The 24480-nt window shown below is 46.2% G+C and overlaps 1 pseudogene across 1 annotated transcript; it reads left to right on the top strand.

The window, feature by feature from the left end:
* The first annotated feature begins 471 nt into the window (after positions 1-471).
* Positions 472-24113, top strand: LOC110574474 (annotated as a pseudogene). The gene is made up of 12 exons (XR_002479967.2): positions 472-1043; positions 5262-5406; positions 7082-7135; positions 7229-7356; positions 8988-9117; positions 9893-10163; positions 10505-10571; positions 10766-10895; positions 23003-23136; positions 23218-23284; positions 23447-23527; positions 23936-24113. The product of XR_002479967.2 is annotated as a cytochrome P450 4F3-like (transcript).
* Positions 24114-24480: the final 367 nt, after the last annotated feature.

Here is a 24480-nt window from a genome sequence, read left to right as displayed (position 1 = left end):
AGAGATGTATTGGGAGGAGGCTGGCCTGATCCTGTTCCCATGGCACCTGAACTCTCAAGTGCAAGTTTTTACCTGCCACAACCCCAGCTTTGAAAGGGCAGGGAGGCTGTTAACTTAGGGGCCCGGAATCATCTTTGCCCATCCCTCAACTAACCCCCCCCACCCCACGTGGGAGGTGTTGAGTTCTGTGTGACCCTGGACTGGTTTCTTTGTGTATCCCGCTGGCTCCGTTCTCAGGTCTTGGGCGGCTGCCAGGTGGGGAGGTGGCAGACAGACATGCTGCCATTGGCCGACCCAGCCAAGCCCAGCCTCCCCCAGTTCAAAGGTCAGGGGCCGGGGACAAAGACCAGCCGGAGGAGGTGTGTAGAGCTCATGTGGAAGGTGACCGGCTGGGGCTGGCAGGGCTGAGAGTGTTCCTGTCTGGAGCGGGGGTGGGGGGAGAGCACTGTCTTGGGGGGGAGGGAGGGAGCACTGGACCAGGCAGAAGTGGCTCCAGGAATCCGGCTGGCTGGGGGTTGGTTCTTTCCTTGTAACCGGATCTCCTGGCAACCTCCCACTGACTGAGTTTGGTGTTTTTTCATAAGTTTCTCTCTCTCTGTCTTTCTTCTCCCTCCTCCACCTCTGTCTCTCCCTCTTCCTCTTCCTCTGGAATTCCCCGTGTTCACCCACCCCCTCGGAGCCCCCATTTGCCCAGTGCCCCCCACTCACCTTCCCTGCCCCTCCCTGTCCCTGTCCCTCCCATCCTGGGCCCCCCCCCCACCTCTGTTTGTGAGCAGTCCAAGGAGCTCACTTTCTGCCCCACAGCTGGGTCTCAGGAGCTTCCCCTCTGTCCCCTGTGCCCCAGGATGTCACAGTGGAGCCTGTCCTGGCTGGGCCTGGGGCAGCTGGCTGCCTCCCCGTGGCTGCTCCTGTTGCTGGCCGGGGCCACCTGGCTGCTGGCCCGCGTCCTGGCCTGGAGCCACCGCTTGCATGACATATGCTGCCGCCTCCGGTGTTTCCCGCAGCCCCCAAAACAGAGCTGGTTTGGGGGTCACGTGGGCCTGGTGAGTGTGGGTGGGACATGGTCTGGGGTATCAGTGTGGATGGACTTCCTGAGGGGCCGGGAGTGGGGATCAGGGGTTGGGCTGGAGTCTGGGATGCAGTGAAGGGCTGCATGAGACGGGTCCCCCGGTGCCCCCACAGTCTCCCCAGGGCCACTGTCTAGGGTTCACTCCCTGCCTGGCCCATTTTTGTTGGCCTCAGGCCAGCAGGTGCTCCTGTCTGGGCTTTGGCTTCCCCACAGGAATCAACTATGGCTTCTGCCCTCCCCTCCCGCCATGGGGGCACAGCTGGGCTGGAGGAGAGGTGTGGGCTGTCTGTCCATTTCCTCCCCTTCCTCCTTATGTAATCTTGCCTTCCACCCCCAAGGTATATCAATGGGCCCCATTGCTCAACTTGGATAAAAGTTGACCACTTCCCCTTTCAGAAGGAATCACTCTGGCCTTGACCTTAATGGCCAAACATTTCATTTATTGCCCCCATTTGGCCAGTCTTCACCTGCTGCAGCCTGGTTCCCACCCCCGTCGTGCTTCCACGAGATGACCAGGACCTCATCCCCACCCAGAAGCAATCTGGCTTTGCTGACCGCTGACTGGTCCTGAACCTCCTTGTTCTCTGGGTTTTAGCATTCTAGCACACCGCCCTCCACTGGGCTCCACTGGGCTCCTCCTTCACCCCACCTCTCCATGTGGGGAGCCCTCAGGGTTCTAACCCTCCTTCCCTCTTCTCTGGCTCCCAAGGCCATCACCTTACCCCAGGATCTGACTCCCTAGGTGGGCCACATGGACTTCTTCCACAAGTGAATTACAAGTTCAAGTCCCAGCCTCCCCTCCTCAGGTGGGGTCTCCTAAACACCTCATTCCACCAAGTCAAAATCCGAACTCAGGTTCCCTTCCTAGTCCTGCCCCACCCTCCGTCTTGTCCACCCTTCCTTTGCCCACTTCCCACACTTTGGGGCCCCTGACCCCCCTCTTTTCTCTCCTGCAGTCTGGTCCTTCAGCACGATCAGACGTGCTGCTTCCACAGCCTCTCCTCAACCTGTCCCTTCTCTGCAATCTCCTGCCACTTCTCCTGCCACATCCACTGGTATCTTTCTCCAGGAAGCCCTCTCTCCGACTCCTCAGGCTCCTCATTGCCACTCTTGTCCCCTGTCGTCCTTTCTCTCTTGAGCCCTGGAGACATTTTTCTGAAATTTAGCTTTTGTTTACACCTCTATTTGGCTGAAAACCATTCTATAAGACTGCCCATCATTCTGAACATAGAGACTAAGTGTTGTCAGGCCCACTGCATACCCTAGATACTCCAAGCTCCTGCTTCTTTCCTCAAAGAGCCAAACCCTTTCTACCTCAGGGGCTTTGCTCGTGCTGCTCCTTTGCCAGGAAGGGCTTCCCTTCCTGCAGCCACTGGGTTGATCCCTCCTTTTCACCCCATTTTTTAAGCTCAAGTGTAACTTCTCCAAGCCTCCCTTGACTTCCGCCACTAGACCTGGACCTCTGGCTTGGTCCTGCTTAAGCTTAAACAGTTACTTGTCCAATTATTAGTGAATTATCTCTCTCTCCCACTAGACAATAGCACTGGGGAACGGACATATCTATAATGCCCAGCTCAGGAGCTGCATAGAGTTGGCCCTTAATAAATGTTTGATGATGTCATGGTGGAGGCCATGTCCTAGGTTTGGGTGAACTTACCATCACTCTCTTAGTCATCCAATGCCAAAGGGATGGGCATCCAGCTCTTCCCCTCCCCTCCTGCAGACCAGCTCATTACAGAACAGGATGTCCCAAGATCATCCTGAAGGTTGCTGAAAATTCTAGGTCTTGGAAATTTCTCATCAAGCCCTGGAAGTAACAGGAATGTTATCAAGTTACTGCAGTTCTACGCCCCCCTCTAAGGGCTTGGCTATGGAAACTGGTCTGGGTCCTCTTCTCTCTGCTAGTCCCTCTCGCTGTGTGCGTGACCTCAGCTGAGTCACTTTCCCTGTCTGGGCCAAACTCATCAAGTGTCTCAGGGTCCTTGGGGATCAGGGGGCAGTCAAAAAGGTGAAAACGCCTTCTGTTCACCTGTCTGGAACCCCTGGGAGTTTTTGTCAGGCCAGCATGGGGCATCCTGGAGGGATGGAGAGGGACTGGAGAGGATGCGTCCCCAGGAGCTAACCATGCCCCCATTTCTCCTTTTGGGGCACGTGGCCTTGGTTTCTTCATTTGTAAATGGCATGACTGATGGGAGAGTCCATAGGTGCAGGGGAGATAGGTAGAAAGAGATAGATAGATAGATAGATAGATAGATAGATAGATAGATAGACAGACAGGATGTTCTATGCACAGCCTGGCAGGCAGTAGGGGCTCATAGGTGGGAGCTGCCCTCTTGACTGATGAGCAGAGGTCACATCTGTCCCCTGGGGTCTGCCAGGGCTGGAAGGTCTGCAGACCCTTCACCGTGTGAGGAACTGGGGGCTATGTACACTGGCCAAGACATGACAGGGTGTGGGAATGAGCCCCAGTAGAAGTCCTGAGACCACCCTGCTGACCACAAACCTCCCCCATGGGGACCTCGCTGAGTTTGGAACCACTCCCAGGAGAAGAAAAATCTGACTTCTCAAGCCAAGGTTGGCCTCTCTGTGGGCAGAGAGCATGTCTTCTCCCTGTGACCTGGGATGTACCCTTGGGACGTGGAGAGGCCTCCAGGACCCTCCTGTCCCCAGAGGGAAGGAGCAGGAGGAAGCAGAGATTCCCTCCATCCATGCAGAATCTGGACACCCTGTGCACTATAGAGGCTGCAGGGGGATCTGCCGTGGTTCCTTCTGGGGAGGTCACGGGCCCCTTTCTTGCTTGTAGGCCCCCTGCCCCCGGAGCAGGGCTTAAGGGTCATAACTCAGCTGGTGGCCACCTACCCCCAGGGATTTATGTTCTCAATGGGCTCTCACTATTTTTTGCAATCCTGACATTGCCTGATCTGTCACCATGCCACAGGTACCCACCTGGAATACATGGTAGTGGGCCCTGGAGTAGCATCTGGGGGCCGCAAGCCCCTCCTTACCAAGCTTCTGTAGATCCCAAGGCCCTTCCTGCTCTCGGGTGCCCTTGGTCATTTCTTTCTTTCTGCACACTGCTTCAGGATGCTTGGAGAGACTCAGCCCCAGGCTCTGTCCCGGAGGAACCCCAATCTTGGGCATGTAGAACTAGAGACAACCCCAATTCTGTGTGGTCAGAGTGGGTCTGAGGGAGAGATAGGGGCTGGGGGAACCCAGGGGGAAGTAAGGCCTCTGCTGTTAGGACAGGCTGGAAGACTTCTTGGAGGAGGAGTCGTTTGAAGTGGGTTTGGAATGATGGGTAGGAATTTTTTTTTTAAGAAAAAAAGATAAAGTATATGCTGTGGAGAGGAAGAGCCCACTCAAAGGCCTGGAGGGGACAGAGTGAGCACCTGGTTTTTGAGCAACAAGGAGTTCAGTGCAGTGAGAGCAATGTTGATGAGAGGCAGGGGAAAAGGTGGAGGGGACAGCAGAGCCAGCAGGGCCAGGGGATTTATTCTGAGGGCTCTGAGGAGCCATGGAGGGTGTGGAGGTGAGGAGGCACAGACTCAGGGAGTAGGAGAGATGGAGAGAGAAATAGGGCTGAAGAAAGAGGGAGATACAGAGAAAAAGTGAGGGAGAGAGGCCATACAGAGAGTGTAAACAGATGCAAACACATATCATCTGTCTATCATCAATCCATCCATCTCTCATTTCTCTCCATCTGTCCTTTATCCATCCATCCATCCATCCATCCATCCATCCATCCACTCATCCAGCCATCCACCCATCCATCTGTCCACCCATCCACCCATTCACTCATCCATCCATCCATCCATCCATCCATCCATCCATCCATTTTCCATTCATCCATTATCTATCTGCCTATCATCTATCTATCTATCTAGCTAGCTAGCTATCATCTAGCTATCATCGTCTAGCTATCTATCAACTACCTAAAGAAACAGATGAAGAGAGTGAGGGGACAGGGAGAGACTTATAGATAGATATACATCTGAAAGACCAACAGACCAACAGAAGGAAGCTGACTTAGTGAGATATAGAAGTATAGACTAATAATGCGGGCAGAAGGGGGAAGTGGGGGAGGGGGTGTGGTGGGTGGAGGGTTGCAGTGGGCAGTTGTGAGCTTCTTGGTTCTCCTGCTTGACCTGGCCTCATCCCCCCACCCATCCTTTCCCGGCCCTGCCATCCACAGGTGAAGAGCAATGAGGAAGGCTTGCGGATGATAGAGGATCTGGGCCACCACTTCCGTGATGTTCACTTCTGGTGGATCGGGCCCTTCTACCCTGTACTGTGACTCGTCCACCCTACCTTTGTTGCTCCCCTGCTCCAGGCACCGGGTATCTCTCCCAGGAGCCCCAATCTAGCCACTCCCCTGCCCCTGCTCCCAGTCCTTCCCACTCCTGGACAGACCAGGTTGAGTAGGGAAATGGGCAATGTTGATGGAGACCTGCCATTAACCTGCTGGATGACTCTGGGCAGGTCCCTGGCTCTCTCTGGTTGCCAGTCCCTTTCAGTTTTGAGTGGTGAAAGTTCAACACTGTTGGTCTAAGTAAAGAAAGTGAATCTGTTGACTGAAAAATTGAAAGAATGTTGTCTTCAGGCATGGTTGACATGGTTGGATCCAGGTCTTCAAAGAGTGCCATTGGGAATCTGTCTTCATCTTGTAGCTCTGTTCCTCTCTGACAGCTTCACTCTCATGCTGATAAAGATGAGTCCAAGAAGCTCAGCTTCCATGGAAATGTGAGCTCATTCTCTGCAGACCCAGAAAAAGTTGCAGGATTCCTTTACATTGGCCTGGCCTGGGTCACAGGGACCAATTCTTCCTCTAGTCACTGAGACTTGATTGCTGAGGCTTAGGGTCATATGCTCAGCTCTGGAATAGAGGATGGGGTGGCATGGCCACTCTCCTAACTACTTGGATTGAGAGTGGAGGAGGAACAAGATGCTAGTTCCAGAAGGGGATGAATGCTGGGCAAGTAGATACCACAGATGTCCATCCACCAGCATCCCTGCTAGGTTGGCATTTTCTGGGTGAGGAAACTAAGGCTCAGGGGGCATAATAAGTTCTGAAGGCCACATAGTATGCTGAAGCTTCCCTCTTCTGTGTGTTCTTGGCTGCTCTAGCTGCCTCTGCTGGGAGGGACCCTAAGCTGGAAAGGGATTTGGGGTGTGAAGATGGCCAGAGTATTGTGGGGGAAGATCTACCAGACCTCAGGTTGGTCAACTGTGTCTGGATGGCCCTGGGGGGCTGGTCTAGAGGCACAAGGGAGCAGTGGCAGCTCTTTGTGGTGGATGGGGCTCAGCATCTGAGGGTGGCAGCATCCTTTGGTCTCTTTAAGGGCATAGGAACCCCTTACCTAAGTACTTAATGGCCAGGATGGGGTGGAAGGGGATACTGAGGAAGGCTAAGTCACTCCAGGGCCATGTCTGGGACATTAATGGGACCTTTAAGTCCTGTCTGGGACCATCTGTAGGACACACTGAGGTTGTGTCAGATTGTCTTTGGGTCCATGTCAGAGAATGTTGTGTCCTGTCAATGTGTGTTATGCATGTTGTTTCATGTCAGGACCTGTCAAGACATAGCCCCAACACATGGTGTGGCCATGTCAACTGTTGCAGGAAATGTCAGGGGGCTCTGGGACAGATGAGGTGTCCTAGGTCCCTGTAAAGGCATTTTGTAGAGTGCTGATTTGTGTTCGGGTGTTTCGAATGTGTTGGACCAGGTAGGAGCCATGTCAAGGCATGTTGGGGTGTGTTGTGCCATGTTAGGGTGCATCTAAGTACATCTAAGTGTGTCTGCAGGCTCTGCCTTTGCTATGCTCTGTGCCGCAGCCTGGTCTGGTCCCCCTTCATCTACCCACTCCTCTCTGTTTTCTCTGCCCTTGTTCCCATTCCTGCTATGCTGGGCTTAAATGGGGTATGCAGAACCCTGATTGGGATCCTCCACCTCCCAACAAAAAGCCCCTCCCCACCTCTTCTCCATGGCCCCTGATGGTCTGTCTCTTGTGTCAGCCACCATCATACCCAAGGATATGTTTTTCTACAACCTCCTGAAGCCCTGGCTGGGTGAGTAACTGTGGGTGAAGGGGGTTCAGGACAACCTTGGGGTCTCCGGGGAAGGCACTGCCCTTGTCCATTCCTTGTGACTGCCTCTACTAGGGGATGGGCTCCTGCTGAGTGCTGGTGACAAGTGGAGCCACCACCGCTGCTTGCTGACACCTGCCTTCCATTTTGAAATCTTGAAACCCTATGTGAAGATTTTCAACAAAAGCGCAGGCATCATGCATGTGAGTTCCTTAAATCCAGGGTCCCAGCTGGAGCTTTGGGAAAAGGGGAGTAGCCTCAGACACATATGATCTGGAGTCCTGGTTTGGCTGGATGGCTTTAGGGCCATTCCTTTTCCCATTTAAGCCTCAGTTTCCCCATCTGTAAAATGGGAGGGGGATAAGCCCTTCTTAAAGGGTGGTCAAGATGATGTAATGGAATCATGATCCTGGCACATAGTAGGTGCTCAGAAGGTTTTAGTTTCTAGTCTGCCTCACTGAAACTCTGTAAAATTCAAGACACTAATGATAAAGATTGTATAATAGCTCTTTCTGCATAGCATTCCACCTTAAAATTCACTGGTTTGAAAGAATGAGTGTTTGTTGTTGCTCCTAAGATGATGAGTCAGTAGAGTAGTTCTTATCCTGGCTGGAATCACTCACATGTCTGTGGTCATGGGTGGGTTTGGGAGACAGCTCTGCTCGTCCAAGCTCAGCTCTGTGGCACGTTTGGGGCACTGGTCGAGGATGGCTTTGGTGGAACAACTGGATTCCTGCATTTGTCCCTCATCCTCCAGTAGGCTAGCCTGAGCTTGATCACATGGTGGAGGCTCCAAGAGAAAGAAGAGAAACATGCAGTACCTCTTGAATCCTAATTTCAAAACAGGCAACTATGACCTCCACCTACTTCTGTTGGCCAAACAAGTCCCACATCCAGCTCAAGAGCTGGAGAAAGAGGTTCTACCTCCTAATGGAAGACCTGCAAAACCTCATTGCAAAGGGTGAAGGTATAGGGAGGGACAAAGGAATGGGGACATTTTTGCAGCAGTTACCTACCACTATGATAATGATGAAGATGAGGATGATAGCTAACAGTTATTCAGCACTTGCTGTATACCAGAAATAATGCACCAGTTCTATTGCATATGTTGTCTAATTTATTTTCACAACCATATGAGGTAGAAATGATTATTATTGCCTCATTACAGGTGATGAAATTGAGGCTGAGAGAGGTTAGAGAGCTTGCCCATGTTCAGCTACCAAGTGAGCTAATAAGTGGAGCTGGGATTCCAACCTGATTTGTCTGACACCAAAGCAGGTCATCTTAACTCTTACTGAAGCTTTGACAGGTAGATCCCAATGAGCTTTGACAGGAGGAAGACAATGAGTTGACCAAGAGCACACAGAGTATAGGAGGCAGAGCCAGGATTTGAACTCAGGTCTCCTGACTCCTAACCATGGGGTCTTTTTTTTTTTTTTTAAATGGGTTCTTTTTTTTTTTATTAAAGATTTTATTTATTTATTTGAGAGAGAGAGAATGAGAGACAGAGAGCATGAGAGGGAGGAGGGTCAGAGGGAGAAGCAGACTCCCTGCCGAGCAGGGAGCCTGATGCGGGACTCGATCCTGGGACTCCAGGATCATGACCTGAGCTGAAGGCAGTCGCTTAACCAACTGAGCCACCCAGGCACCCCTAAATCGGTTCTTAATAGTAACAGTTTCTACTCCCACCCAAGCCTGGTCCTTCCTGAAGATGGGTACCTGGGGTGGAGGATCAGGAGGCTGGGTCTGGGGGAGTCCATCTTGGTGGTTGGGGCTGAGGAGGAGCTCAGGGGAGGCAGGTCCCAACCCCGGATTTGCCCCTTTCTCTGTCCAGGCCAAGTGGCAGTGCCTGGCCTTGGAAGGCAGCACCCATCTAGACATGTTTGAGCACATCAGCCTCATGATGTGCTCTGCAAAAATGTGTCTGCAAAATGTGTCTTCAGTTTTGACAGCAATTGCCAGGAGTGAGTCTCTGCCCTGGGCATGGGAACATGAGCCATAGACCCAAGGGAGTAGATGGGGAATGGAGGACTGGTCAGCACAATCAGAGGGGACTTCCTGGAGGAGATGGATCAGAGCTAGACATTGAACGACAAGGAAGGGAAAGAGAAAGAGTGATCCTTTCAGGTAGGCAGAAATGTTTGATAAAGGCCAGGGGGCCACAATGAGCAAAGCATGTGCCGCAGTGAGGAGCCACCTTGGGAATGACGTTGGAGGGCTTGGCAGGGGCTTTATCTTAAGGACATTCAAAATCCAGACAAAGGCATATGAACTTTATCCTGAGGTTTCCAGGGAGGCATGGAAGGTGTTTGAATAGATGAGGGTCATGGTCAAAGCTGTTTTTGGACATCTGACTCTAAAGAAGACCAGCTGTCATATAGACACAGAATTCAGGGAGACCATGGAGAGGAGAAGGCTTGGATTTGTTGGAGAGAATGGGGCAGATTTGGGAGAAACTAAGAAAGAATGGGCAGGGTCAGATATTGCGTAGGAAAGAAAGGAGACGAGCATGATGCCCAAGCTCTTCCCTGGGGTCTGGGACATGAGGCTGTTCATAAAGGTGGGATGTAGAGGGAGAAGCATGCCTAGAGAACACTCTGTTGTGAATAAAGTCCAGGGGGCTATGATGAGCAAAGCATGTGCCACAGTGCTTCTGGGTTTCTGGTTGGAAGGTGCTCTTAGGGTTTCATGTGGGTTAAGAAGCTGTTTCTTAAGGTTCTCTCTGGCCTGGCCCTGCAGGAGTCCCAGTGAATATATTGCTGCCATCTTGGAGCTCAGTGCCCTTGTGGTGAAATGGCAGGAGCAGATCTTCCTGCACGTGGACTTCCTGTACAATCTCACCCCCAATGGGTGGCGCTTCCGCAGGGCCTGCAACATGGTGCACAACTTCACAGATGCTGTCATCCAGGAGGGGCGCCGTGCCCTCATTAGTGGGGGTTCCCATGACTTCCTCAAGGCCAAGGCTAAGGCCAAGACTTTGGACTTCATTGATATGCTCCTGCTGGCCAAGGTGGGCTTCCCTGGGATCAGAATTCAAGAGATAGAATGGACCTTGACTTCAAATGTCACATGGAAGAACTTGGACTTGACCTGCAGGGTACTGGGCAACCATGGGAGGTGCTTGAGGAAGGGAGAGATGGGTCAGGGATATATTTTAGACATGACTCTGTAGAAGGCTGCTTGAAAGGGATAAATAAAAGGCTGAAGACCAGGGAGGAGACCTGTGGGGTGGGCTCTAGAGATGATGAGGGACAGATCCTGCTTTGTTGATGGAGCCTGAGGGACTGTTTCAGATTAGACTTAGACACCCTCAGAGCTGGTGTGATTCAAGAGGTCTTGCCCTTTCTCCAGGATGAAGATGGAAAATAATTGTCAGATGAGGACATCTGAGCTGAGGCTGATACCTTCATGTTTGAGGGTGAGCATCCCAGTGTGGGACTATGGGGGGTGGACAGGGGTATGTCCAATCCCAGGAACTTGGTAGGTAGGCCCTGGACCACCCCATCCCACCCCATCCTCCCCATCCACCCTTGAGGGCCTTAAGTAAAGGCGCTGTCCACCCTCTGGTGCTGAACAAGCCCAGAGATGCAAGCCTGTCTGGCTGCCTCTCAGGCCATGACACCACAGCCAGTGGCCTCTCCTGGGTCCTGTACAACCTTGCAAAGCACCCAGAATACCAGGAACGCTGTCAGCAGGAGGTGCAAGAGCTCCTGAGGGACCGTGAGCCTCAAGAGATTGAATGGTGAGTGCAGGTCATCATGGTTTGTTCCTGAACCCCTCATTGGCTCTGCTCCCAAGCTGGGGAGAGGAAATAACTTTTTGTTAATTCTGTCATTATTGTTTCCTGGGAATAGGAGCAGAGCCTAGAGGCAGGCTGCCACACAGCCTGGAGAGCAGGGAAAGCTTGCAGGCTTATGCAACAGAAAGATCTGAGTGTCCACATTTATTGCCCTGCTTACTTGCTATGTGACTTTAATAAAATCAGTTCCCTTTTCTGAATACCACTTTTCTCCTCTGTAAATGGAGGTGGGGCAGGGAATCTCTTCTACAGGGCTGCTTGGTGAACTGTGACAATGTTTTTAGAACAGATGCCATCCAGCATGTGTTCAGTAAATGAACTTCTCCCCACCCTTGCTTTTCTGTCTGAAGTTGCACGCTTTCCCCAAAGATCCTTACTCCCTTTAATTTTTGCTCTTATATCTAATTCCCACCTAAAAATCTATTGCAGGGAGTCACAAGAGGTTTTTGGGGGTGAAAAATTACCCATCTCTTTGTTCAGTAAAGTGTCCACACTGCTTGCCCTCTCCCAACTCCATGTCCAGTCCCATTCGAGTCTTACCTGGGCAAGGCTGGGGCAGTTAGGAAAGAAGGTGGGTGAGGCTGGGTAGTGAAGCAGCAAATATGAATTCACCACTCTGGTTTTGGGTAGTGGACAGTGCTCCAGGCCTTGGGGATACCTTGTGCAAGGGCCAGGATGGAGGCATGGAGGAGTGAGCCTGGCATGTTTGGGAGGAGGTAAAAGTTGGCTGGATCTTCATGAAATTTACAGCGTAAAGAATCAGAGGGGTCCCAGCGAGGCTAGAGCTGGTAATGGAAGTCCTTCTGTGAATGCTTTGAAAACCATATGAAGACCTTCTAAAGGTGTCAGTTCAAGTTCTCTGGGAAGCCAATATTGGATAAAAGATAAAAGTGGGCAAGGATGGGGCGCCTGGGTGGCTCAGTTGGTTAAGCGACTGCCTTCGGCTCAGGTCATGATCCTGGAGTCCCTGGATCGAGTCCCGCATCGGGCTACCTGCTCAGCAGGGAGTCTGCTTCTCCCTCTCCCACTCCCTCCTCTTGTGCTCTTTCTCTCTCTCACTCTCTCTCTCAAATAAATAAATAAAATCTTAAAAAAAAAAGTGGGCAAGGATGCTGCCAGGGAGTCTTACATTGGGCAGAAATGGTCAGGAAGTGGGGGCCCACCCTGCCCTATCATTGGCTAGGAGCTGCCTAAGAAAGCATGGGCTTGGCTTGAATGCTGCCACGGAGCCCAGGGACCCTGACAGCCCAGGGAGCTGTCAGCCAACTGCACTCCTTGCAGCTGGACAGCAAGTTCTTCTTTGAAGGGAGATTCATGACTAACATAGGAGGGCAATGGGGAGCCATGGGAGATGTTTGTGCAGAGGAGAGAAAAGTCAGATATTCTTTTTTTAAAAATTTTATTATGTTATGTTAATCATCATACATTATATCATTAGTTTTTGCTGTAGTGTTCCATGATTCATTGTTTGCGTATAACACCCAGTGCTCCATGCAGAATGTGCCCTCTGTAATACCCATCACCAGGCTAACCCATCCCCTCAACCCCCTCCCCTCTAGAACGCTCAGTTTGTTTCTTAGAGTCCATAGTCTCTCATGGTTCGTCTCTCCCTCCAATTTCCCCCCCTTCCTTTTTCCTTCCTACTATCTTCTTCTTTTTTTAACATATAATGTATTATTTGTTTCAGAGGTACAGGTCTGTGATTCAACAGTCTTACACAATTCACAGCGCTCACCATAGCACATACCCTCCCCAATGTCTATCACCCAGCCACCCATCCCTCCCACTCCCCACCACTCCAGCAACCCTCAGTTTGTTTCCTAAGATTAAGAATTCCTCATATCAGTGAGGTCATATGATACATGTCTTTCTCTGATTGACTTATTTCGCTCAGCATAACACCCTCCAGTTCCATCCACATCATTTCAAATGACAAGATCTCATTCCTTTTGATGGCTGCATGATATTCCATCGTATATATATATACCACATCTTCTTTATCCATTCATCTGTCGATGGACATCTTGGCTCTTTCCACAGTTTGGCTATTGTGGACATTGCTGCTATAAACATTGGGGTGCACATACCCCTTTGGATCCCTACATTTGTATCTTTGGGGTAAATACCCAGTAGTGCAATTGCTGGGTGGTAGGGTAGCTCTATTTTCAATTTTTGAGGAACCTCCATACTGTTTTCCAGAGTGGCTGCACCAGCTTGCATTTCCACCAACAGTGCAGGAGGGTTCCCCTTTCTCCGCATCCCCGCCAACATCTGTCCTTTCCTGACTTGTTAATTTTAGCCATTCTGACTGGTGTGAGGTGGTATCTCATTGAGGTTTTGATTTGGATTTCCCTGATACTGAGTGATGTTGAGCACTTTTTCATGTGTCTGTTGGCCATTTAGGTGTCTTCTTTGGAAAAATGTCTGTTCATATCTTCTGCCCATTTCTTGATTGGATCATTTGTTCTTTGGGTGTTGAGTTTGAGAAGTTCTTTATAGATTTTGGATACTAGCCCTTTATCTGATATGTCATTTGCAAATATCTTCTCCCATTCTGTTGGTTGTCTTTTGGTTTTGTTGACTCTTTCTTTTGCTGTGCAAAACTTTTTATCTTGATGAAGTCCCAATAGTTCATTTTTGCCCTTGCTTCCCTTGCCTTTGGCGATGTTTCTAGGAAGAGGTTGCTGCAGCTGAGGTCGAAGAGGTTGCTGCCTGTGTTCTCCTCTAGGATTTTGATGGACTCCTGTCTCACATTTAGGTCTTTCAACCATTTTGAGTCTATTTTTGTGTGTGGTGTAAGGAAATGGTCCAGTTTCACTCTTCTGCAGGTGGCTGTCCAATTTTTCCAACACCATTTGTTGAAGAGACTTGTCTTTTTTCCATTGGACATTCTTTCCTCCTTTGTCGAAGATTAGTTGATGACAGAGTTGAGGGTCCATTTCTGGGCCCTCTATTCTGTTCCATTGAACGATGTGTCGGTTTTTGTGCCAGTACCATACTGTCTTGATGATTACAACTTTGTAATAGAGCTTGAAGTCCTGACTTGTGATGCCACCAGCTTCGCTTTTCTTTTTCAACATTCCTCTGGCTATTTGGGGTCTTTTCTGGTTCCATACAAATTTTAGGATTATTTGTTCCATTTCTTTGAAAAAAGTGGATGATATTTTGATAGGGATTGCATTAAATGTGTAGATTGCTCTAGGTAGCATCGACATCTTCACAATATTTGTTCTTCCAATCCATGAGCATGGAACGTTTTTCCATTTCTTTGTGTCTTCCTCAATTTCTTTCATGAGTATTTTATAGTTTTCTGAGTACAGATCCTTTGCCTCTTTGGTTAGATTTATTCCTAGGTATCTTATGGTTTTGGGTGCAATTGTAAATGGGATCGACTCCTTAATTTCTCTTTCTTCTGTCTTGTTGTTGGTGTATAGGAATGCCACTGATTTCTGTGTATTGATTTTATATCCTGCCACTTTACTGAATTCCTGTATGAGTTCTAGCAGTTTTGGGGTGGAGTCTTTTGGGGTTTCCACATAAAGTATCATATCATCTGTAAAGAGTGAGAGTTTGACTTCTTCTTTGCTGATTCGGATGCTCTTTATTTCTTTTTGTTGACTGATTGCTGTGGCCAGGACTTCTAATACTATGTTGAATAGCAGTGGTGATAGTGCACATCCCTGCTGTGTTCCTGACCTTAGGGGGAAAGCTCTCAGTTTTTCCCTATTGAGAATGATATTCGCTGTAGGTTTTTCATAGATGGCTTTTATGATATTGAGGTACGTACCCTCTGTCCTTATACTCTGAAGAGTTTTGATCAAGAAAGGATGCTGTACTTTGTCAAATGCTTTTTCTGCATCTATTGAGAGGATCATATGGTTCTTGTTCTTTCTTTTATTAATGTATTGTATCATATTGATTGATTTGCAGATGTTGAACCAACCTTGCAGCCCAGGAATAAATCCCACTTGGTCATGGTGAATAATCCTATTCATGTGTTGGATCCTATTGGCTAGTATTTTGGTGAGAATTTTTGCATCCATGTTCATCAGGGATATTGGTCTGCAGTTCTCCTTTTTGATAGGGTCTTTGTCTGGTTTTGGGATCAAGGTAATGGTGGCCTCATAAAACCAGTTTGGAAGTGTTCTTTCCATTTCTATTTTTTGGAACAGTTTCAGAAGAATAGGTATTAATTTTTCTTTAAATGTTGGTAGAATTCCCCTGGGAAGCCATCTGGCCCTGGGCTCTTGTTTATTGGGAGATTTTTGATTACTGCTTCAATTTCCTTAGTGGTTATAGGTCTGTTCAGGTTTTCTATTTCTTCCTGGTTCAGTTTTGGTAGTTGATACGTCTCTAGGAATGCATCCATTTCTTCTAGATTATCTAATTTGCTGGCATATAGTTGCTCATAATATGTTCTTATAATTGTTTGTATTTCTTTGGTGTTGGTTGTGATCTCTCCTCTTTCATTCATGATTTTATTTATTTGGGTCATTTCTCTTTTTTGATAAGTCTGGCCAGGGGTTTATCAATCTTATTAATTCTTTCAAAGAACCAGCTCCTAGTTTCTTTGATCTGTTCTACTGTTCTTTTGGTTTCTATTTCATTGATTTCTGCTCTGATATTTACTATTTCTCTTCTCCTGCTGGGTTTAGGCTTTATTTGCTCTTCTTTCTCCAGCTCCTTTAGGTGTAGGGTTAAGTTGTGTATTTGAGACCTTTCTTGTTTCTTGAGAAAGGCTTGTATTGCTATATGCTTTCCTCTTAGGACTGCCTTTGCTGCATCCCAAAGATTTCGAACAGTTGTGTTTTCATTTTCATTGGTTTCCATGAATTTTTTAAATTCTTCTTTAATTTCCTGGTTGACCCATTCATTCTTTAGTAGGATGCTCTTTAGCTTCCGTGTATTTGAGTTCTTTCCGATTTTCCTCTTATGATTGAGTTCTAGTTTCAAAGCATTGTGGTCCAAAAATAGGCAGGGAATGATCCCAATCTTTTGGTACTAGTTGAGACCTGATTTGTGACCTAGGATGTGATCTATTCTGGAGAATGTTCCATGGGCACTAGAGAAGAATGTGTATTTTGTTGCTTTGGGATGGAATGTTCTGAATATGTCTGTGAAGTCCATTTGGTCCAGTGTGTCATTTAAAGTCTTTATTTCCTTGTTGATCTTTTGCTTAGATGATCTGTCCATTTCAGTGAGGGGGGCGTTAAAATCCACCACTATTATTGTATTGTTGTTGATGTGTTTCTTTGCTTTTGTTATTAATTGGCTTGTATAATTGGCTGCTTCCATGTTAGGGGCATAGATATTTACAATTGTTAGATCTTCTTGTTGGATAGACCCTTTAAGTATGATATAGTGTCCTTCCTCATCTCTTATTATAGTCTTTGGTTTAAAATCTAATTTGTCTGATATAAGGATTGCCACCCCAGCTTTCTTTTGGTGTCCATTAGCTTGGTAAATGGTTTTCCACCCCCTCACTTTCAATCTGAGGGTGTCTTTGGGTCTAAAATGAGTCTCTTGCAGACAGCATATTGACAGATCTTATTTTTTTATCTAATCTGATACCATGTGTCTTTTGATTGGGGCATTTAGCCCATTTACATTCAGGGTAGCTATTGAAAGATATGAATTTAATGCCATTGTATTGCCTGTGAGGTGACTGTTACCGTATATTGTCTGTGTTCCTTTCTGGTCTATGTTGCTTTTAGGGTCTCTCTTTGCTTAGAGGACCCCTTTCAAGATTTCTTGTAGGGCTGGTTTCGTGTTTGCAAATTCCTTTAGTTTTTGTTTGCCTGGAAGCTTTTTATCTCTCCTTCTATTTTCAGTGACAGCCTAGCTGGATATAGTATTCTTGGCTGCATATTTTTCTCATTTAGTGCTCTGAATATATCATGCCAGTCCTTTGTGGCCTGCCAGGTCTCTGTGGATAGGTCTGTTGCCAATCTAATGTTTCTACCATTGTAGGTTACAGATCTCTTGTCCCGAGCTGCTTTCAGGATTTTTTCTTTGTCTTTGAGACTCGTAAATTTTACTATTAGATGTCGGGGTGTTGACCTATTTTTATTGATTTTGAGAGGGGTTCTCTGTGCCTCCTGGATTTTGATGCCTGTTTTTTTCCCCAAATTAGGGAAGTTCTTTACTATAATTTGCTCCAATATACCTTCTGTCCCTCTCTCTCTTTCTTCTTCTTCTGGGATCCCAATTATTCTAATATTGTTTCATCTTATGGTATCACTTACCTCTTGAATTCTGCCCTCGTGATCCAGTAGTTGTTTATCTCTCTTTTTTTCAGCTTCTTTATTTTCCATCATTTGGTCTTCTATATTACTAATTCTCTCTTCTGCCTCATTTATCCTAGCAGTTAGAGCCTCCATTTAAAAAAAATTTTCTATTGTTATGTTAATCACCATACATTACCTCATTAGTTTTTGATGTAGTGTTCCATGATTCATTGTTTGTGCATAACACCCGGTGCTCCATGCAGAACATGCTCTCTTTAATACCCATCACCAGGCTAACCCATCCTCCCATCCCCCTCCCCTCTAGAACCCTCAGTTTGTATTTCAGAGTCCATCATCTCTCATGGTTCGTCTACCTCTCCGATTTTCCCCCCTTCATTCTTCCCCTCCTGCTATCTTCTTCTTCTTCTTTTTTTTCTTAACATATATTGCATTATTTGTTTCAGAGGTACAGATCTATGATTCAACAGTCTTGCACAATTCACAGCACTCACCGTAGCACATACCCTCCCCAATGTCTATCACCCAGCCACCCCATCCCTCCCACTCCCCCCCCCACTCCAGCAACCCTCAGTTTGTTTTCTGAGATTAAGAATTCCTCATATCAGTGAGGTTATATGATACATGTCTTTCTCTGATTGACTTATTTCGCTCAGCATAACACCCTCCAGTTCCATCCACGTCATTGCAAATGGCAAGATCTCATTCCTTTTGAGGGCTAGAGCCTCCATTTTTTATTGCACCTCATTAATAGCCTTTTTGATTTCGACTTGGTTAGATTTTAGTTCTTTTATTTCTCCAGAAAGGGTTTCTCTAATATTTTCCATGCTTTTTTCAAGCCCAGCTAGTATCTTTAAAATCGTCATTTTGAACTCAAGTTCCGACATCTTACTAATGTCCGTATTGATTAGGTCCCTGGCAGATGGTACTGCCTCTTGTTCATTTTTTTGAGGTGATTTTTTTCTGTCTTGTCATTTTGTCCAGAGGAGAATAGATGAATGAGAGAAGAAAATGCTAACAGGGTAATAACGACCCAGGAAAATATACACTAAACAAATCAGAAGAGACCAGAGCTCCTCCCATTAGCACAACATGGTGATTGAGGGGAAACTCCCAACTCCTGGCTTCTCCCTTCCAGAAAGTGGTCGCTTTTCTGTTCAGAGAGTTGCTGCTATTCTTTTCTTTGATCTCCTGTTGAATTCATAGGTGTTCAGAATGGTTTGATCCCTATATGGCTGAATTCCTGGGACCAGATGAAATTTAGGTCTCCTACTCCTCCACCATCTTGCTCCTCCCCACTCAATTCAAATTCTGAAAAGTCAGATATTCTTATTAAAAATATCTGTAGCTACAGGGGCAAACTGGAGGTGATGAGCTGGAGCCTGGGGGCCAGGGAGCAGATTTGGAGCCAAGGGCTGAAGGATGCAGAGGAGATGTTGGACTGAACACTTTGGAGGTAGTGCCCTCAACTTCAAGGCTTTGCTCAGCAGAGCAGTTCTGTGAAGTGGAGAAGTGTTTTTGTGCTTCTCCCAACTTCAAACAATTACACACTTGGTAAAAATTTCAACAGTATGAATTGGTTTGCAGTGGATATAAGCCTTTGTCTTTTTTTCTTTCTCAGCTCTATTGAGATATAGTTGACATATAATACTGTGTAAGTTTAAGGTGTACAACACAAGGATTTGATATATATTGCAAGATGAGTAAAAGGTTAAACTCTTCTATTATTTCACATAAGCCTCTGTCTTATGCCAGCACCCCAATCCCATCTCCACCTTTGATAGTTTCCTGTGTCCTTCCAATGTTCAGTCTATGCCCACATGTATCTGTCCACCATCTCTTTGCTCATTCAGTTTTCTTTCTACAACTGAGAATATACATAGAACATTCAGGCATGCAGGTTGACAATATAATTTCCAGATCTTTTCATTTTTTTTTCAGGATACAAATTTTGAGAAATTAATTTGAATTACAAAATCAATAATGGGAAGAAGACTTTTTATTTTTTCTTGCACAAAATGAAACACTATGGAGAAGTTACGTTCACCTTTGTTGCCCTCCCCCCAAGCCTCATCAATCCCTGTCTCCCGAGGGGTCTCTAGGGGCATCAATTTGTCATATGTCCTTTCAGACTTTTCTGAAATTCTTAGAGTTATATATTTATGTAATTATTATAGTTTAATAGAAATACATCCCCACACATTTAGTCACTTGTTTTTTTCACTCAATATTATGTCTTAGAGCTCCTTTCTGAGTGCGATATAGGATTGCATAAATTATTCATCTCACCCCTTTTTTGGGGACATTTATGAGAATATTTGTAGTTATGATAGATATTGCTGAACTGCCTTTCAGCATCTCTGTACTGATTTACCTTGCAGCGTGTGTTAGGACTAGTGAGCCCTATTTCCTTCTTTTTGTTAGCTGTATAGTATTGCATCACATGGATGTACCATGATTTATCTAAACATTCCTGTCGATGGACATTTGTAGTTTGGGAGCTTTTGCTATAATAAACATGATGTAGTAAACATCCATGTACACTGATTTTTGCTCACATGTGTGGATGTTCTCTCCAGAACAAATTTCTAGAAGTGGTGTTGCTGAATCAAAGACCATTTTAGTTTTCATAATTTAATTAGCTCTTGGCAAATCAACTCCTACAAATGGATTTTCAGAGTGCCAATTTCCTCGCATCCTCACTGACAGTGTGTGTTATGAAACTTTACAACTTTTGCCAACCTGGTAAGTGAATATAATACTTTGTTATTCTAATGAACATCACTTTAAGTATGGGTAAAACTGAGCACTATTTTCACATGTTTATGAACCATGAATATTTCTTTTTCTGCAAAGCATCATTTTGCATAATTTGTCCTTTTTACTTTGAGTTTTTTGTTTTTTTCTTACTGATTTATAAGGACTCTTTAAAGAGAATTAATTTCTTTTCTTTTTTGCAAAAATTCTTTCCCAGGATGTCTTTTGACTTTATTTTGGTTTTCATTCATTTCTTTGTAATCACATTTATTAGCTTTTTTTTTTTAAGATTTTATTTATTTATTTGACAGAGAGAGACACAGTGAGAGAGGGAACACAAGTAGGGGAGAGGGAAAAGCAGGCTTTCCACTGAGCAGGGAGCCCGATGCGGGACTCCATCCCAGGACCGTGGCATCATGACCTGAGCCGAAGGCAGATGCTTAACTGACTGAGCCACCCAGGCACTCCTAATTGGCTTTTTTTATAGCTTCTGTTTTGTTTTTTTCTTTAATGCTTGGAAAAGCCCTTCACACTCTAATGCTAAACTTTAAAACTTGTTTGTTTTCTTCTAATGGATTTATTTATTGAAAAATGTTATTGAACTTAAATTTTATTTAATATTTTTATTATTATTTCTTACATTTAATCTTTCTTCCATATTAAATCCATACTGGTATAAGTGCTGAAATAGGAATCTATTTTTTTCTCCAAATGGCTAATTATTTCAACAGAATTTGATACATAGTTTGTATTTGTCTTAGGATTTTAAATAATAGCAGCTTTACAATAAACTAAATTTGTTCATATATTAGGGCTTATTTCTGGACTCCATTCTGTTCTATTTATATATTCATACATAAGCACTAAGCAGTCTTCATTATCATATTAAAAAACATTTTCATAATTGATAAAGTTGGTTCTATCTCATTACTTTGCATTTACATTTTTTCTTGCATTTTTATTTTTTTCATTTGAACACTATGATTGGATTGGGTAGTTTGAAAAATACTCTTGACAGTTTTAATCTGTTAGTTATTTGGGCATCAGGTGTCAAGGATGAAGTTAACCATGGCCCTTTACTCATGACTAATTATCATCATTTTTTTGTGCAATACTTACTTATTCCCATTCATTCCAATTCTCTACTTCCAGCACTCCACCAATATGATTCTAGAGCATTCAATCCTTTTATTTGCATAATTTGTTGTTTTGGGTAGATGTATTTTAAAATTCACAGGTATGTGTTATATCACAGATCTCCTACTGGCTCTTACCTTTTTCAGAAACATAGCACTATGACTTTATTAGAAATCCCTGGTTCTGTTATATTTAGGTTACTGCTTTGAACTGTCATATAGAATTTCCCTCTACAATCCCTTAGAGCTGAATATCCAGGAGGCTTCCATCTCATTACTGCAATGAACATCTTGGTGTGCATGTCTTTATCTACCTATCTGAGAATTTCTCTGGGTTCTATGCCCAAGAGCCAGGTTGGTAGGTTGTAAAACACACATTGCCTTTCCTTGATCACACTGATGCCTTTTAGAGTGGTTGCTTATGTTCATACTGTCACCGTCAACGCATGAGGTCTCTCTACCCCATGCCTCAGCTACTTAATCCTCACCATCACCCATCTTGTTAATTCTCCCCTCAAATAGATGTGAGGTAATATCTCATTACTAGATAATTTCCATTTGTCTCATAACCGGCGACTTTGAGCTTCTCTTCATGTTTTAAATCTCTGAGTTTGAGCTCCCATGAATTCTTAGATCATGTCCTTTGTCTGCTTATCTCTTGAGTCCCTGTCATCTCTCTTGTTGATTTGCAGGAAGTCCTTGTATATTCAAGATATTGTTCTAGATCCATATGTTTATTGCAGATAATCTTCTGTAAATCTCTCATCTGAATGTTAATTTGGTCCGGGGTGTCTTTTGTTAAACAGAAATCCTTAATTCTATGCATAGTTTTCCTTTTTTTTTTTTCTTTCTCTTCCATTTTATGTTTTGGGGGTTTTAAAGAATTCCTTCCTACTCATAGGTCACAAAGATGTCTTCTATGTTATATCTTCTTTTAACTTTATGGTTTTACCTTTCAAGTATAAGAGAAGACTCCATCTTCATGTAGAGTGCATGATAATCCAGTACTTTTTATTTCCACATCATCAGTTGTCTGAACCATCCATTTCTGAGGGATTGTGGGGCCTCCTTTACCAGATGCTATGTTTTCAACTATTCATGTGCCTGTCTCTGAGCTCTCTATCCTGTCCCATGGGTCTGTTTTCCTGTTCTTGCAACAGTGCCATGCTGTTATTTTATTTATTTTATTTTAATATTACCATACTTTTATAATAGGTCTTAATATTTGGTAGATGAATTCTCTTTCTTCAATCTTTTATTTTTAAATTGACATAGCTCTCTTTTCTTTATTATGTTATGTTAATCACCATACATTACATCATTAGTTTTTGATGTAGTGTTCCATGATTCATTGTTTGTGTATAACATCCAGTGCTCTATGCAATACGTGCCCTCCTTAATACCTGACATAGCTCTTGAAGTTTATTTTTTTCAAATTGAGTAAGATTACTGAGTTCAAAACAACAACAACAACTAGATTTTTACTGAATTGCCTTGAATATATCAATTAATTTACAAAGAATCTACGCCTTTATAATATTAGGTCATCCCACCTTAGAGTGTGGGTCTTATTTGTTCAAATAACCTGTTAAGTCCAGTATATATTTTTTTCCTTTTCAACTAATTGTATACCTTAAAAAACTTTCTTATGCAAATGTATTAACACTTTTAAGGATACCCTGTGAATGTTGTGCTTTGCTCAGAAATGCTTCTAAAAATACTAGGTTAAATTTCCTTCTAGTGACTTTTGTGATTTTGATTTTCTAATGCTTAAATTTTTGGCCCATCTGGAATTTATTTTGTTATAGAAGTGAGGGTCAGAGCAAGGTGGGGAGAGGGTCTCCAGGGGCAGCAGGAGGGCTGGGGGAGTCTTTGATTCGATCCTTGGATAATTGTTGGGGGGCTTCCTTAGGGACGACCTGGCCCAGCTGCCCTTCCTGACCATGTGCATCAAGGAGAGTCTGAGGCTGCACCCCCCGGTTACAGTCATTGCCCGCCGCTGTACGCAGGACGTCGGGCTCCCTGATGGCCGGGTCATCCCCAAAGGTGTCCACAGCATCAGGGGGAGGAGGGTGGTGGTCCTATCCGCTGAGACCTTATCCTGACTGTTTCTCTTCTCCCCCATAGGGAGCATCTGTGTCATCAGCATCTTTGGGATTCATCACAACCCGTCTATCTGGCCGGACCCTGAGGTGCTTCCCTCCCTCTTCTCCACCCGGCGACCTGACCAGGGGGCGGGGTCCTGACCAGGAAAGTCAGACACTCCCCCTCCACTGTATCCACAGCTGTCTTTTCTAGCATTGTCTGGGTATCTTGAGAAACCCCATCCAGCAGCCCTGCCTCTGTCTGACCCCAGGTATAAATCCCTTCTGCTTGACCCAGAAATCCCCCAGAAGAGGTCTCCCCTGGCTTTTATTCCCTTCTCCACGGGGCCCAGGTGAGCGCAGCGGGCATCCCAGGTGGGAATGTGGTGGTGAGGGCAGGGATCTGGGACTGAGAACCCAGACATGGCTGTGGGGGCAGGAAAGGGGGGAAATTGAGGATGGCTCTCCTTCTCTCCCCTCTTCCAGAGGTTAGAGGTAACGGTCTGGGGAGTGGAGGTTGGGTGGGTCTAACAAGAGCTCCTCAGTGTGGGCAGAGCCCCTTCCCCCTGTCTGCTGGCCTGAGTTCAGGGCTGGGGTCTGGGCGAAGCTCAGGGGATAGGCAAGCCCACATGGGGGTCCCAGGCATGGGTTAGCCCACTTCTGGATCCCTGCAGGCAGGGCTGGGGGTCCCGGGCCAAGTTCTGGGCGCGATGGGACCTGCTGGGTCCCTGGCGAGTCAGAGCCGTCACTTCCGCCCGCAGGAACTGCATTGGGCAGACGTTCGCCATGACCGAGATGAAGGTGGTCCTGGCGCTCACGCTGCTGCGCTTCCGGGTCCTGCCCAACGAGGAGGAGCCGTGCAGGATGCCGGAGCTCATCCTGCGCGCAGAGGGTGGACTTCGGCTGCGCGTGGAGGCACTGAGCGCGGGCTTCCGGTGACCTTGCGAGCTGCTGGCTTGGGATCCACCCAGAACCTACACGCCTCGCTTTGTGGATTCCCAGGAATGAAACTTTGCAGTCTCCTCCGCCAGAGCCTCATCGAGAGCCAGCAGGGGTGGGCGAGGCGGGGTGGAGAGGAGGCCCAAGACCCTGAGAGCCTTTCCAGATGACCACAGGCCCCCCATGTTGATTGCTGGTTCTACCAGAGCCCAATCAAGGAGTTTATCCTGTAGGCAATAGGGAGCCTTGGGAGGTGTTTGAGCGAGAGAGGGACCAGGGTTAAGGACTGACTTAAGGGCATGTTTGAGGCTCTGGGTCACAGAGGAGAACCCGTAGTAGCACTATGCTCTGATCAGCCTGACCTCTG

This window comes from Neomonachus schauinslandi, chromosome 1 (assembly GCF_002201575.2).
Source record: "Neomonachus schauinslandi chromosome 1, ASM220157v2, whole genome shotgun sequence".
Classification (NCBI taxonomy): Eukaryota; Metazoa; Chordata; class Mammalia; order Carnivora; family Phocidae; genus Neomonachus; species Neomonachus schauinslandi.
This window is presented reverse-complemented; position numbering and strand designations above follow the sequence as displayed.